This window comes from Manis javanica, chromosome 10 (genome assembly GCF_040802235.1).
Source record: "Manis javanica isolate MJ-LG chromosome 10, MJ_LKY, whole genome shotgun sequence".
Lineage (NCBI taxonomy): Eukaryota > Metazoa > Chordata > Mammalia > Pholidota > Manidae > Manis > Manis javanica.
The window spans coordinates 19,449,894-19,463,457 of NC_133165.1; the positions used below are offsets into that span (position 1 = coordinate 19,449,894).

Below are 13,564 nucleotides of genomic sequence, written 5' to 3' on the forward strand. Positions count from 1 at the left end.
GACTTTACTAAGTAGTTTGATTTTGCATAATGTGAGAAATTAATTGGAGTGAGTTCTGCATGCTAGTCAGGTTGCTGGTTTAGCACAAAACAAAACCCTATTTTATTTATTCAGGTGTTCTCTGTCTGACTTACTCCCAAAATTGTGAAAGGAAAATACAGGATTATGTGTCCTTTTTTCTTCTCTTGATCTCTGGCTTCCCCTCTTCTTTTTCAGTAGCGAGGACCCTTTTGAAATTTGTAAAAGCACACCTGTATCTGCTAAGAGTGAAAGGCAGGCTGGCCACCTAAATGGAGCTCTCAGTCCTGCTCTGCTCTTGCTGTCCACTGAGGCTCTGCTGGGGTGATTTATATTCTGTGGTTGCTGTGCTCTAAGCTAACGGTCAGGGAGGAATCTGTCCAAAAATTCATTTCTTTATCAGTAAAGCAGTTCTCAGTCATTGTTGAACTGCAGGGGATCTTAGCAGCTTCATTTTACGAAGAAGAAGGTAACTAGCCAGAGCGTGTGCCCCAAATTCCTATCATTTCAGTGGCTGTTGCAAGATGTAATTATATCAGCTAAATGATGCCTTCAGTTGTTGGTGTATTTAATTGTTGCTATTTGGGGTTTTTGTCTTTTACACCTGGTTTACACATTGTTGATGATTACTTTTAGATGCTGGCAAGTATTGTAAGTAAGTACAAATAATGTAAGTATTTTCTGTTAAATAATAGAGTGAATTTAATGGAATATTTTGGGCACTGCAAACATTCACACAAAGAAGATAAAACAGGTTACCCAACTTAAGAAAAATTAATAATAAAATGACATTACTTGTAGGGAAAGCTGATGTTAAGTAATTTTTGCAGGGTGATCATTGTTAGTATTTTCTGATGGAATTTAGGTCTTCTCTAAAATCTTCTGTCATCACCACCAGGAACATAAATGGATATATGAAAGCTGTGTTTTAGATTTTTTAATAAAAACTAATACAGAATCCTAGATCATAGGAAATGTCAGTCTGCTTTGAGTATAATTTTCTTGGGAGTAATGAAAAGCAGTTCTTGAATTAGGTGCATGGGGGAAAGTTTTTTTCTAATCCATCAACTCCTTAAATTTATAATCAAAGATAGGTGGTTGGCTAACATGCTAAGATTAGAAGATATGGAAACACCATGGTTGACCTTTAGTAATGTATTCTAATACTGAAAAATCTTTTTAATTAAAAGGCTTTTCTTTTTTTTTTAATTGAAGTATAACTGATATACAGTCTTTTAGTTTCAAATATACAACACAGTGGTTCCACAGTTTTGCATATGATTAAATCCTTACCCCCTGTAGTGTGATTACTGTCGATCAATGTAGAAAAATGTTACAGAATCATTGACTATGTTCTCCATGCTGTACTATTCTGACCAAATTATATTGTGATTGTGAATTATTGTGTCCTTTTATCCCCCTCAGCCTCTTTCCCCACTAGCTTGGTAACCACTAGTGACTTCTCAGTGTCTGAGTCTACTGCTGTTTTATTCCTTCTGTTTTGCTTTGTTTTTATATTCCACAAATAAGTGAAATCATACAGTATTTGTCTTTGGCTTGTTTCCCTGAGCATAATACCTTCGAGATCCATCCATGTTGTTGGAAATGGCAGTATTTCTTTTCTTTCTATGGCTGAATAATATTTCATTATGTATTTGTACTACATCTTCTTTATCCTATAGATAAATTTATCTATCCTTTATTCTATTTAAATTTATCTATCTTTTATTTTATTGATGGACACTTAGGTTGCTTCTGTACCTTGGTTATTGCAAATAGTGCAGCAATAAACATAGGGGTGCATATGTCTTTCCAAATCAGGGATTTTGTTTTTTTGGGGGGGGGGGTAAATTACTGGGTCAAATGGTATTTCTATTTTCAGTTTTTTGAGGAACCTCCATACTGTTTTCCACAGCACTTGCACCAATTTACATTCCCACCAAAGTGTAGGAGGGTTCTCCTTTCTCCACATCCTCACCAGCATTTGTTATTTCTTGTCTTCAGATAGTGACCATCCTGGCTGGTGTGAGGTGATACTCAGTGTGGTTTTAATTTGCATTTCCCTTATGATTAGTGATGTGGATCTTTGCATGTGCCTGTTGGTCCTTTGTATTTCTACTTTGGAGAAGTGTCTGTTCATGTCCCCCCCCCCAATTTTTAATTGGGTTATTGTTTTTTGGGTATTGAGGCACATGAGTTCATATATTTTGGATGTTAACACTTTATCAGATGGGTCATTTACAAATATATTCTCCCCTACTGTAGGATAAGGCCTTTCATTTTTAATCCCTCCTAAATTAGACCCATTTCTTTTTTGTTTTGTTATCATTAATCTACAATTACATGAAGAACATTATGTTTACTAGGCTCTCCGCTACCCCAAGTCCCCCCACAAACCCCGTTACAGTCACTGTCCATCAGCATAGTAAGATGTTGTAGAATCACTACTTGTCTTCTCTGTGTTGCACAGCCCTCCCCTTTCCCCCACCCCTCACATTATACATGCTAATCATAATACCCCCTCTTCCCCGCCCTTAACCCTCCCTACCCTTCCATTCTCCCCAGTCTCTTTCCCTTTGGTAACTGTTAGTCCGTTCTTGGGTTCTGTGATTCTGCTGCTGTTTTGTTCCTTCAGTTTTTCCTTTGTTCTTATAATCCACAGATGAGTGAAATCATTTGGTATTTGTCTTTCTCCGCTTGGCTTATTTCACTGAGCATAATACCCTGGCTTTAGATTGTGGTTATCAAAGGTTCCAGGTTAGTTTCCTTACTATCTAAGAGTCTAACTTAACTCACTTAGTATGCTGTTACAAACACAATCTAAAAGTTCTTTTCTATTTCTCCTCCTTTTTCTTCCTCCTTCATTCTTTATATATTAGGTATCAAATTCTGTACTTTTTGTCTATCCCTTGATTGACATTGGGGATAGTCATTTTAATTTTGCATTTGCCTAGCTATCAGCTGCTCCACCCTCCCTACCGTGGTTTTACTACCTCTGGTGACAGCTATCCAACCCTAGGAACACTTTCATCTATAGCAGTCCCTCCAAAATAGACTGCAGAGATGGTTTGTGGGAGGTAAACTCTCAGCTTTTGCTTATCTGGAAATTGTTTAATCCCTCCTTCAAATTTAAATGATAATCTTGCTGTATAAAGTAATCTTGGTTCCAGGCCCTTCTGCTTCATAGCATTAAATACATCATGCCACTCCCTTCTGGCCTGTAAGGTTTCTGCTGAGAAGTCTGATGTTAGCCTGATGGGTCCTTTGTATGTGATCTTATTTCTGCCTCTGACTGCTTTTAACAGTCTGTCCTTATCCTTGATCGTTCCCATTTTAATTACTATGTGTCTTGGTGTTGTCTTCCTTGGGTCCCTTGTGTTGGGAGATCTGTGGATCTCCATGGCCTGAGAGACTATCTCCTTCCCCAGATTGGGCAAGTTTTCAGCAACTACCTCCTCAAAGACACTTTCTATCCCTTTGTCTCTCTCTTTTTCTGGTATCCCTATAATGCGAATATTGTTCTGCTTGGATTGGTCACACAGTTCTCTCAATATTCTTTCATTCTTAGAGATTCTTTTTTCTCTCTGTGCCTCAGCTTCTTTGTATTCCTCTTCTCTAGTTTCTATTTCATTCATTGTCTCCTCCACCATATCCAACCTGCTTTTAGTACCCTCCATTGTGCTCTTCAACGGTTGGATCTCTGACCTGAATTCATTCCTGAGTTCTTGAATGTCTTTCCATACCTCCATTAGAATGTTGATGATTTTTATTTCGAACTCCCTATCCAGGTAAGGGGTCCAGGATGGGGGCAAGGGATGTAGGCTACCTCTTGCCAATGTGCTTATCGCTTGTGTTTTCTGTTGGAATTCTTCGGTCCCTGATCCTACACCAATGGAAAAGGACTTCATCAGGGAGGCTACTACCAGAGACTGCTTCTCTGGGTGCCATACCCTGTGGAGGGCCAGGCCAACAGAACACTGGGTGCTTCAACAGGGCTTCCCAGGCTGGGTTCCTTGGGATGCAGGAGGCCACCTGGCTTTCCAGTGGCTTGGGAGAAATTCTGCCAGAAATGGCTCCTCAGTGGCACCTGACTGCCAGTGAGGTCACATCTTTCTTGTGCTTATTAGCCTGTTTTTTTCCCAGAGAGGAAGGGACCACACCCTGTTAGGCATGAAAATAGATATGAGTGGGATGGAAAGAGAATAAGGCCAGGAAAAAGCCCACTAAAAATGACCCAGAGTGGATCAGTTAAAACTCAAAAAGCCTGGAGCAACTTGGCCTGGAATGTTTGAATATTCCCCAGAGAAAGGAGGATATGTCAGCATAGCCCATGGCTTTATTGTGTTAATCATGCAGGCCCAGCTTATTTTTTTGACTTAACCTACATGCTGTTTTTTTTTTTTCTCCTTTGGCCCTAATCAAGTAGTTTGCATTCTGGGCAATTAATAATGGCAAGTAAGCCCAGCATAAACAACATAGTCACAGGCAGGAAGGATTTCATCTTAAAAATAAGATTGTGTTTTAATACCCAGGAAGTTGAGAAGATTCTTAACTTACTCTTTAGCAAACAGACAATAACTCAGCCCACCCTCGGGGGCAGGGGAAGCAGTCTTGTTTGATATGCTCCCAGACCAAGAAGGCTCTGGCTCCCAGGGAGAAATCACAGCAGGAAGTTGCTTGTGTTAAGTTAGTTCTAAGTATTATTCAGAGACCACCTAACAGGTCTGCAACCCCAGCCCTTAGTCACATTCCTGAAGAATCCTTAAAAGGGGGAACCCCCAAGCTCTCAGGGCACTCCTCTCCCTGAGGTCGCCTGCACTTCCTAAGTGCATAACCTTTTCACTTTAAACTTTCTTTTCAACCTTTCAGGGTGCTGTCTCTCTCTGAAGTTGCATGCACTTTTTCTGTAAGTAACTTTAAATAAAACTTTTCCTCTGCTTCACTACTGTGTCTCTGCCTTTTGATTCTTTTTTGCGGTGGGGACAAGGACCAAGGAAAATAGACAGTGCTTCCCCAACAACCCTATCCCATCTTCAAGGAATATGCAGGTCACCCTGCCTAGAGAGACTTGCAGCTTACCAAAGGTTCCATGTCCAGCAAAGCCCTGGGCAGGTGCTGGGGACACCACAGAGGAGAGGCTGCTGCCCGATGCACCTACTCCAGGGGTGTTCTGACCAAAGGTGGGTGTGAATGTGCCTAGAATGGAGAGACTGCAAAGAACTGGAAACTAGGCCCAAAAGCAAAAGGTGTCAAGCAGGTGGTAATGGACTGGGGGGAGGCCTGCTTGCAAACGCATCCCCACAGGATCCCTTAGCCCACACCGCTATCCCACTCACCCTTTGGTAAGGACGCACACAAGGTGACTGTGTCCTAACCTCTGTGCTCCAGGTGAGCCTGCCCACCCCCCCACCCCCCACTGCAGTACAGCCTGAGCTGTCCTTTGGGCACCTGAGGAGAACCTTTGCACTGCCTTGGGCACCACAATGCAGCTGAGGGGGACACTGAGGGGACCTCTCTTCTCTCAGGACTAATGTTATGTCTCCTCCCCATTTGCCTGCCACCTCTCCTCTACTTCACCTTAGCCCCACCCCACAGTCAGCCCCCATCCTCCCACAGGCCCAGTTGAACTCGGTCTCCTGCACATGCTTGCCCTCATGGAGGCTCCTGCCCAGTGCTGGGCTACCCTCCACAGCGGCTCTCTGGGAAGATCCTCTCACATGTAACTGTATCTGTCTAGGCCTGAGGTGGGGAGGGTGCCCCTCGAGGTGCTGACCTTGCCTGTAATCTTCCCCCACACCCAACCTCTGGGGGTCACACCTTATCGCAACCAGCAACTGCTCTTGCCCCCAGATCTCAGCTGCGAACACAGTGCTGTCCCTGCTCCCGTGCCAACCGCACCCACTCCAGATCCTCTGCCTCATCAGGGCCTGTAGTCAGCCCCCTGCCCCTCCTGCTCCCTGTGCCATTTAACCAGGTTGGGTTTACTCTCTATCCACTGATTTTAGGTCCATACCTCAAGACTGAATGTTGCTGGGCAGACACAACTGTGCTGACCAGCCTTGCTTCAAATTCCTAACCACAATTTCCCAGACGTCAGAACTGCCCGGCACAGCTCTCACACGGCGTTTTCTCCCCCTCTCCAAAATGACTACTGAGAGGCCCTCCTTGGTATACATCTCCCCCTAACCCACACCAAGGAGCTCTTACATTCAGTGAGGAAAATGGAAGCTACCAGGGCCCAAAGTACTCATCATGCATCTTCCACATGGCAAATAAAATCACTTCCTTCTGCCTGAAATTCTATAGTGACTTCCATTAGTACTGTAAGAAAAACATTTTAAAAGGTCATGAAAGATCTTCCTTTCTGCTGTCTTTTAATGTCATTTTATCCCACTTTCCTTTTTAAGCTTCTGACCACAGCTGGCTCTTCTCTGCTCATGAAAACATTAGGCTTGTGTCTGCCTTTGGGCCTTTGCTCCTGTGCCTGCAACATCCTCACCCCCACCCGCTGTCCCTGCTCCCAACTCTGGAACTATGGCCATGGCCTCTGTTTTCTATTGTCTCAGAAAGGCTGCTGCTGACTACGTAAATAGCTCCTCCGGTCATCAGTTATACCGCTACCTGAAACTGTTTACAGATAACATCTGTGATAACATCTCTCTCTTCACCACAGCTTACAGCTCCTAGAGCGGAGACTGTGTCGGCACTTAAAACAGCACCTGGCACTGTAGACCGAGCTGGTGCAGTGTTTGACAAGGTCCAGGCATGAGGAGGAATCCTGAAAACAGGAAACCTCATAGCTGGCCCCTGCTAATTCCTGCACTTATTTTTGCAGTTATGATGTTGGTGATTGGGCTCATATATGGGAAATCTTATGTACTTAAGATTATTCATCTTTAGTAAATAACATAACCCAAAATATTGATCAAAGCAGCAATTCTGGAAATGAAAGCACTGTTACGGGACCAATTGTTCCAGGCATACTGCCACAAATAAGTGAGGCAGAACAGCCCAGGCCTCTCTTAAACCTAGATGCAGTTTGTCTTCCCCTTTGTAACAATTCAAACATGACTAACCGGGATTTCTTTAGAATATTGGCAGAGAAGGAGTTATTGGAACGTAGGCCATGGAAAAACCCATTCTCCTAAGAAACTTATATGAAACAGCAAAGTAATAAAGATTAATAGTCTCCACTGCCCAGAGCCCCCCTTATGTTGCTTATAATATTAAAAGACACCTCTGGTAACCCCCTCATAGAAAGAATTTATGAGCAAAATAAAATTTATATTTATAAATATCCCATATATAAAAGTTTATGATAAATTTATAAAATACTACTATATTAATAGTAAGGTAGTAAGAGCAGATTTAATGTTATTATATAAAGGATAAAGAGGACTGACTGCAAGGCCCTGGTGCCTGTAGATGCAGGAGGAAAGGTGTAAACATCTGAAATTGTGGAATGAATATTATAAAAGAATAAGGTGTTTTTATTGTATTCATAGGAATGTTAAGGAATGGGTGACAGGAGTACCAGCCCTAGATTTTAGATGTAAGCCTCAACCCACATGTCGGATAGCATTTAATTAATAATATAGTTACACTTAATAACCAAAAGGCATACAGCTTGCATTTTATATAACCTGCTTAAACTTTATATAGCCTTAGACACATACCTTAGACACATATCTCAAAGTCTATATAATCTTACATGCTTAAAATAAAAATCATACCCCACATGCTTAACTGACACACTGTCTTACGCCATTTTCTGTTTAACACCTAGCACGTAGCTTACATGAATTACTAATCACAATAGACTAGGGGAAAGTAAAAATTAAATGTTAAATGGCTACTATTAGAAGAAATGGTGATATTTCCTTAAGGGTAATAAGCTGAAATTATGTAAACTGACAGAAAAAGGATTGTATTATTCATAATTTTAAAAAATGTTCAAAATTATGTAAACTGTAAAAAGATACAAAAATAAAGACCCTGCCTCTTGATGTTAGAACTTTCATTGGGTGTTTCGTCTCCTCATTGATCGCACTCGCCGACGCTGTCCTTTCCTTCGTGACCCACACCTCAGCTGGAGGTGGACTCCGGCACCGAGCCCATTCCAAATCTAATGTGCAAACACAGACGTGTTCTGAGGCATGCTGGCCACATGGAAGGGAATGGGTGTGCTCTGGCCAGCTGCACCCAGGGAGTTCTTACTCAATCCGCCCCAGAAAGAGGTCGTGCCTCCAGGGCTCCCACTCTGTCCTCCCCAAAGCCGAACGCCCCAGTGGTGGAGCTGTTGTGGGGGGTACCCATGCTAATCCCAAAGCCCCCACTGTGAGCAGGGCCCGCTGACACCCCAGACGTGAAGGGCGATGAGGTAGTGCTGCCAAACACTGAACTACTGGTCCCACTGCTGGTGGTCTGGGTCATAGCTCCAAAGCCCGAGGTGGTGGCTGCAAAAAAGGAGGAAACATGGATCACAGTCTAACACATACACAAAAGTACATACAAAATGGATAAAAGACCTGAATGTAAGTCATGAAACCATAAAACTCTTAAAAAAAACAGGCAAAAACCTGAAAAAGAAAAATGAACCCCTATGTTTCTCACAGCATTATTTACAATAGCCAAGAAATGGAAGGAACCTAAGTGTCCATCAGTACATGAATGGATAAAAAAGATGTGATACATATGCACAATGGAATCTAATTTAGCCATAGAAAGAAAACTAGTCCTACAATTTGCAACAACATGGATGGAGCTGGATGGTAATATGCTCAGTGAAATAAACCAGGGGGACAAAGACAAGTACCAAATGATTTCACTCATCTCTGGACTATAAGAACAAAGGAAAAACTGAAGGAACAAAACAGCAGCAGAATCACAGAACCCAAGAATGGACTAACAGTTACCAAAGGCAAAGGGACTGAGGAGGAGGATGGGTGGGAAGGGAGGGATAAGGGCAGAGAAAAAGAAAGGGGGCATTATGATTAACATACATAATGTGGGGGTGAATGGGGAGGGCTAGGCTACACAGAGAAGACAAGGAGTGATTGTACAGTATCTTACTAGGCTGACGGACAGGGACACTAATAGGGTTTGTGCAGGGTACTTGGTGAAGGGGGGAACTAAGTAAACTTAGTGTTTGTCAGGTAATTGTAGATAGATACCTAAAAAGAAAAAAAAATTTAAAGGCCATGAATGATCTTCCTTTCTGCCTGTCTCATAATGTCATTTTATCCCACTTTCCTTTGTAAACCTCTAGCCACATGAGCCTCTTCTCTGCTCAAGAAGACATAAGCTAATCTCTGCCTTCGGGCCTTTGCTCTTGTGCCTGTAACGTCCTTACCCCCAGCCGCTGTCCCTGCTCCCAACTCTGGTACTATGGCCATGGCCTCGGTTTGCTATTGTCTCAGAAAGGTGGCCAGTGCTACCTAAATAGCTCCACCGGTCATGAGTTACACTGCTACCTGCTGCTGTTTATGAATAACTTCTGTCACAACATCTAAATCTTCACCACAGCATACAGCTCCCAAAGCAGAGACTGGGTCAGCACTTAAAACAGTGCCTTGCACTGCAGACCGAGACAATTGCAAATCTCACCTGCAATCACAGACGTGTTCTGATGTGTGCTGGCCACGTGGAAGGGAAGTGGTGTGCTCTGGCCAGCTACACACAGGGAGTTCGGATTCAACCATCCCCAGAAAGGGTTCTTGAGACCAGTTCTCCCACTCCGTCCTGATGCAGATCCAAGTGCCCCAGTGTTGGAGCTGCTCTGGGGGGCAGCCATGCTCATCCTAAAGCCCCCACTGCCAGTGGGACTTGCTCACAACCCAGACGTGAAGGGTGATGAGGTGTTGCCGCCAAAAATGGAGCTACAGGTCCCACTGCTGGTGGTCAGGGTCATAGCTGCAAAGGCCGAGGTGATGGCTGCAAAAAAGGAGGAAACATGGATCATTGTCTAACCCCACAGACAAAAGTAAATTTGAAATGGATCAGACCTGAATGTAAGTCATGAAACCATAAAACACTTAGAAAACAACAGGAAAAAATCTCTTGGACACAAATATGAGCGAGTTCTTCATGAACATATCTTCCCAGGCAAGGGAAAGGAAAGTGAAATGAACAAATGGGACCATATGAAGCTTTAAAGCTTCTGTGCAGTAAAGGACACCATCAACAGAAGAAAAGGGCATCCTACAGTATGGGAGAATATATTCATAAATGACAGATCCGATAAAGGGTTGACATCCAAAATATATAAAGAGCTAACACACCTCAACAAACAAAAAGCAAATAATCCAATCAAAAAATGGGCAGGGGAGCTGAACAGTTTCCAAAGAAGAAATTCAGATGGCCAATAGACACATGAAAAGATGGGCCACATTGCTTCTCATCAGAGAAATGTAAATTAAAACCACAATGAGATATCACCTCACACCAGTAAGGAAAGCTACCATCCAAAAGACAAGCAACAAGAAATGTTGGCGAGGTTGTGGAGAAAGGACAACCCTCCTACACTGTTAGTGGGAATGTAAATTTGTTCTACCATTGTGGAAAGCAATATGGAGGTACCTCAAAAAGCTCAAAAAGGAAATACCATTTGACCCAGGAATATCACTCCAAGGAATTTACCCTAAGAATACAGCAGCCCAGTTTGAAAAAAGAAAGATGCACCCCTATGTTTATCGCAGTAGTGTTTACAACAGCCAAGAAAAGGAAAAAACGTACGTGTCTACCAGTAGATGAATGGATAAAAAAGATGTGATACATATGCACAATGGAATATAATTCAGCCATAAGAAGAAAAATCCTACCATTTGAAACAACATAGATGGAGCTGGAGGGTAATATGCTCAGTGAAATAAGCCAAGCAGAGAAAGACAAGTACCAAATGATTTCACTCATCTGTGGAGTATAAGAGCAAAGGAAAAACTGAAGGAAAAACCAGCAGCAGACTCACAGAACCCAAGAATGGACTAACAGTTACCAAAGGGAAAGGGACTGAGGAGGAGGATGGGTGGGAAGGGAGGGATAAGGGCAGAGAAAAAGAAAGGGGGCATTATGATTAGCATACATAATGTGGGGGTGAATGGGGAGGGCTAGGCTACACAGAGAAGACAAGGAGTGATTGTACAGCATCTTATTAGGCTGACAGACAGGGACACTAATGCGGTTTGTGCAGGGTACTTGGTGAAGGGGGGAACCAAGTAAACTTAGTGTTTTTCAGGTAATTGTAGATAGATACCTAGAAAGAAAAAAAAATTTTAAAGGCCATGAATGATCTTCCTTTCTGCCTGTCTCTTAATGTCATTTTATCCCACTTTCCTTTGTAAACCTCTAGCCACACTGGCCTCTTCTCTGCTCATGAAAACATAAGCTCATCTCTGCCTTTGGGTCTTTGCTCTTGTGCCTGCAACGTCCTCACCCCCAGCCGCTGTCCTTGCTCCCAACTCTGGTACTGTGGCCATGGCCTCGGTTTGCTATTGTCTCAGAAAGGTGGCCACTGTCTACCTAAATAGCTCCACCGGTCATGAGTTACACTGCTACCTGCTGCTGTTTATGAATAACTTCTGTCACAACATCTAAATATTCACCACAGCATACAGCTCCCAAAGCAGAGACTGGGTCAGCACTTAAAACAGTGCCTTGCAGTGCAGACCGAGACAATTGCAAATCTCACCTGCAATCCCAGACGTGATCTGATGTGTGCTGGCCACATGGAAGGGAAGTGGTGTGCTCTGGCCAGCTACACACAGGGAGTTCGGATTCAACCCTCCCCAGAAAGGGTTCTTGAGACCAGTTCTCCCACTCCGTCCTGATGCAGATCCAAGTGCCCCAGTGGTGGAGTTGCTGTGGGGGGCAGCCATGCTCATCCTAAAGCCCCTCTGCCAGTGGGACTTGCTCACAACCCAGACGTGAAGGGTGATGAGGTGTTGCTGCCAAACATGGAGCTACAGGTCCCACTGCTGGTGGTCAGGGTTATAGCTGCAAAGGCCGAGGTGATGGCTGCAAAAAAGGAGGAAACATGGATCATTGTCTAACCCCACAGACAAAAGTAAATTTGAAATGGATCAGACCTGAATGTAAGTCATGAAACCATAAAACACTTAGAAAACAACAGGAAAAAATCTCTTGGACACAAATATGAGCGAGTTCTTCATGAACATATCTTCCCAGGCAAGGGAAAGGAAAGTGAAATGAACAAATGGGACCATATGAAGCTTTAAAGCTTCTGTGCAGTAAAGGACACCATCAACAGAAGAAAAGGGCATCCTACAGTATGGGAGAATATATTCATAAATGACAGATCCGATAAAGGGTTGACATCCAAAATATATAAAGAGCTAACACACCTCAACAAACAAAAAGCAAATAATCCAATCAAAAAATGGGCAGGGGAGCTGAACAGTTTCCAAAGAAGAAATTCAGATGGCCAATAGACACATGAAAAGATGGGCCACATTGCTTCTCATCAGAGAAATGTAAATTAAAACCACAATGAGATATCACCTCACACCAGTAAGGAAAGCTACCATCCAAAAGACAAGCAACAAGAAATGTTGGCGAGGTTGTGGAGAAAGGACAACCCTCCTACACTGTTAGTGGGAATGTAAATTTGTTCTACCATTGTGGAAAGCAATATGGAGGTACCTCAAAAAGCTCAAAAAGGAAATACCATTTGACCCAGGAATATCACTCCAAGGAATTTACCCTAAGAATACAGCAGCCCAGTTTGAAAAAAGAAAGATGCACCCCTATGTTTATCGCAGTAGTGTTTACAACAGCCAAGAAAAGGAAAAAACGTACGTGTCTACCAGTAGATGAATGGATAAAAAAGATGTGATACATATGCACAATGGAATATAATTCAGCCATAAGAAGAAAAATCCTACCATTTGAAACAACATAGATGGAGCTGGAGGGTAATATGCTCAGTGAAATAAGCCAAGCAGAGAAAGACAAGTACCAAATGATTTCACTCATCTGTGGAGTATAAGAGCAAAGGAAAAACTGAAGGAAAAACCAGCAGCAGACTCACAGAACCCAAGAATGGACTAACAGTTACCAAAGGGAAAGGGACTGAGGAGGAGGATGGGTGGGAAGGGAGGGATAAGGGCAGAGAAAAAGAAAGGGGGCATTATGATTAGCATACATAATGTGGGGGTGAATGGGGAGGGCTAGGCTACACAGAGAAGACAAGGAGTGATTGTACAGCATCTTATTAGGCTGACAGACAGGGACACTAATGCGGTTTGTGCAGGGTACTTGGTGAAGGGGGGAACCAAGTAAACTTAGTGTTTTTCAGGTAATTGTAGATAGATACCTAGAAAGAAAAAAAAATTTTAAAGGCCATGAATGATCTTCCTTTCTGCCTGTCTCTTAATGTCATTTTATCCCACTTTCCTTTGTAAACCTCTAGCCACACTGGCCTCTTCTCTGCTCATGAAAACATAAGCTAATCTCTGCCTTCGGGTCTTTGCTCTTGTGCCTGCAACGTCCTCACCCCCAGCCGCTGTCCTTGCTCCCAACTCTGGTACTG

The 13,564-nt window shown here is 43.0% G+C and overlaps 2 protein-coding genes across 2 annotated transcripts in view; one reads left to right on the top strand and one right to left on the bottom strand.

Moving 5' to 3' along the window:
* LOC140843706 (uncharacterized) overlaps positions 1-13,564 on the top strand; it is a 98,245-nt gene that overhangs the window by 12,838 nt on the left and 71,843 nt on the right. The window lies entirely within an intron of this gene.
* Positions 7,918-13,564, bottom strand: part of LOC108400062 (uncharacterized) — a 55,873-nt gene continuing 50,226 nt past the window's right edge. Inside the window, exons 26-28 of the mRNA XM_073214133.1 lie at positions 11,705-12,030; positions 9,625-9,951; positions 7,918-8,474 (exon numbers count right to left, since the gene is read on the bottom strand). The gene's annotated coding sequence lies outside the window, so the exon portion shown is untranslated. The remainder of the gene's footprint in view (positions 8,475-9,624; positions 9,952-11,704; positions 12,031-13,564) is intronic.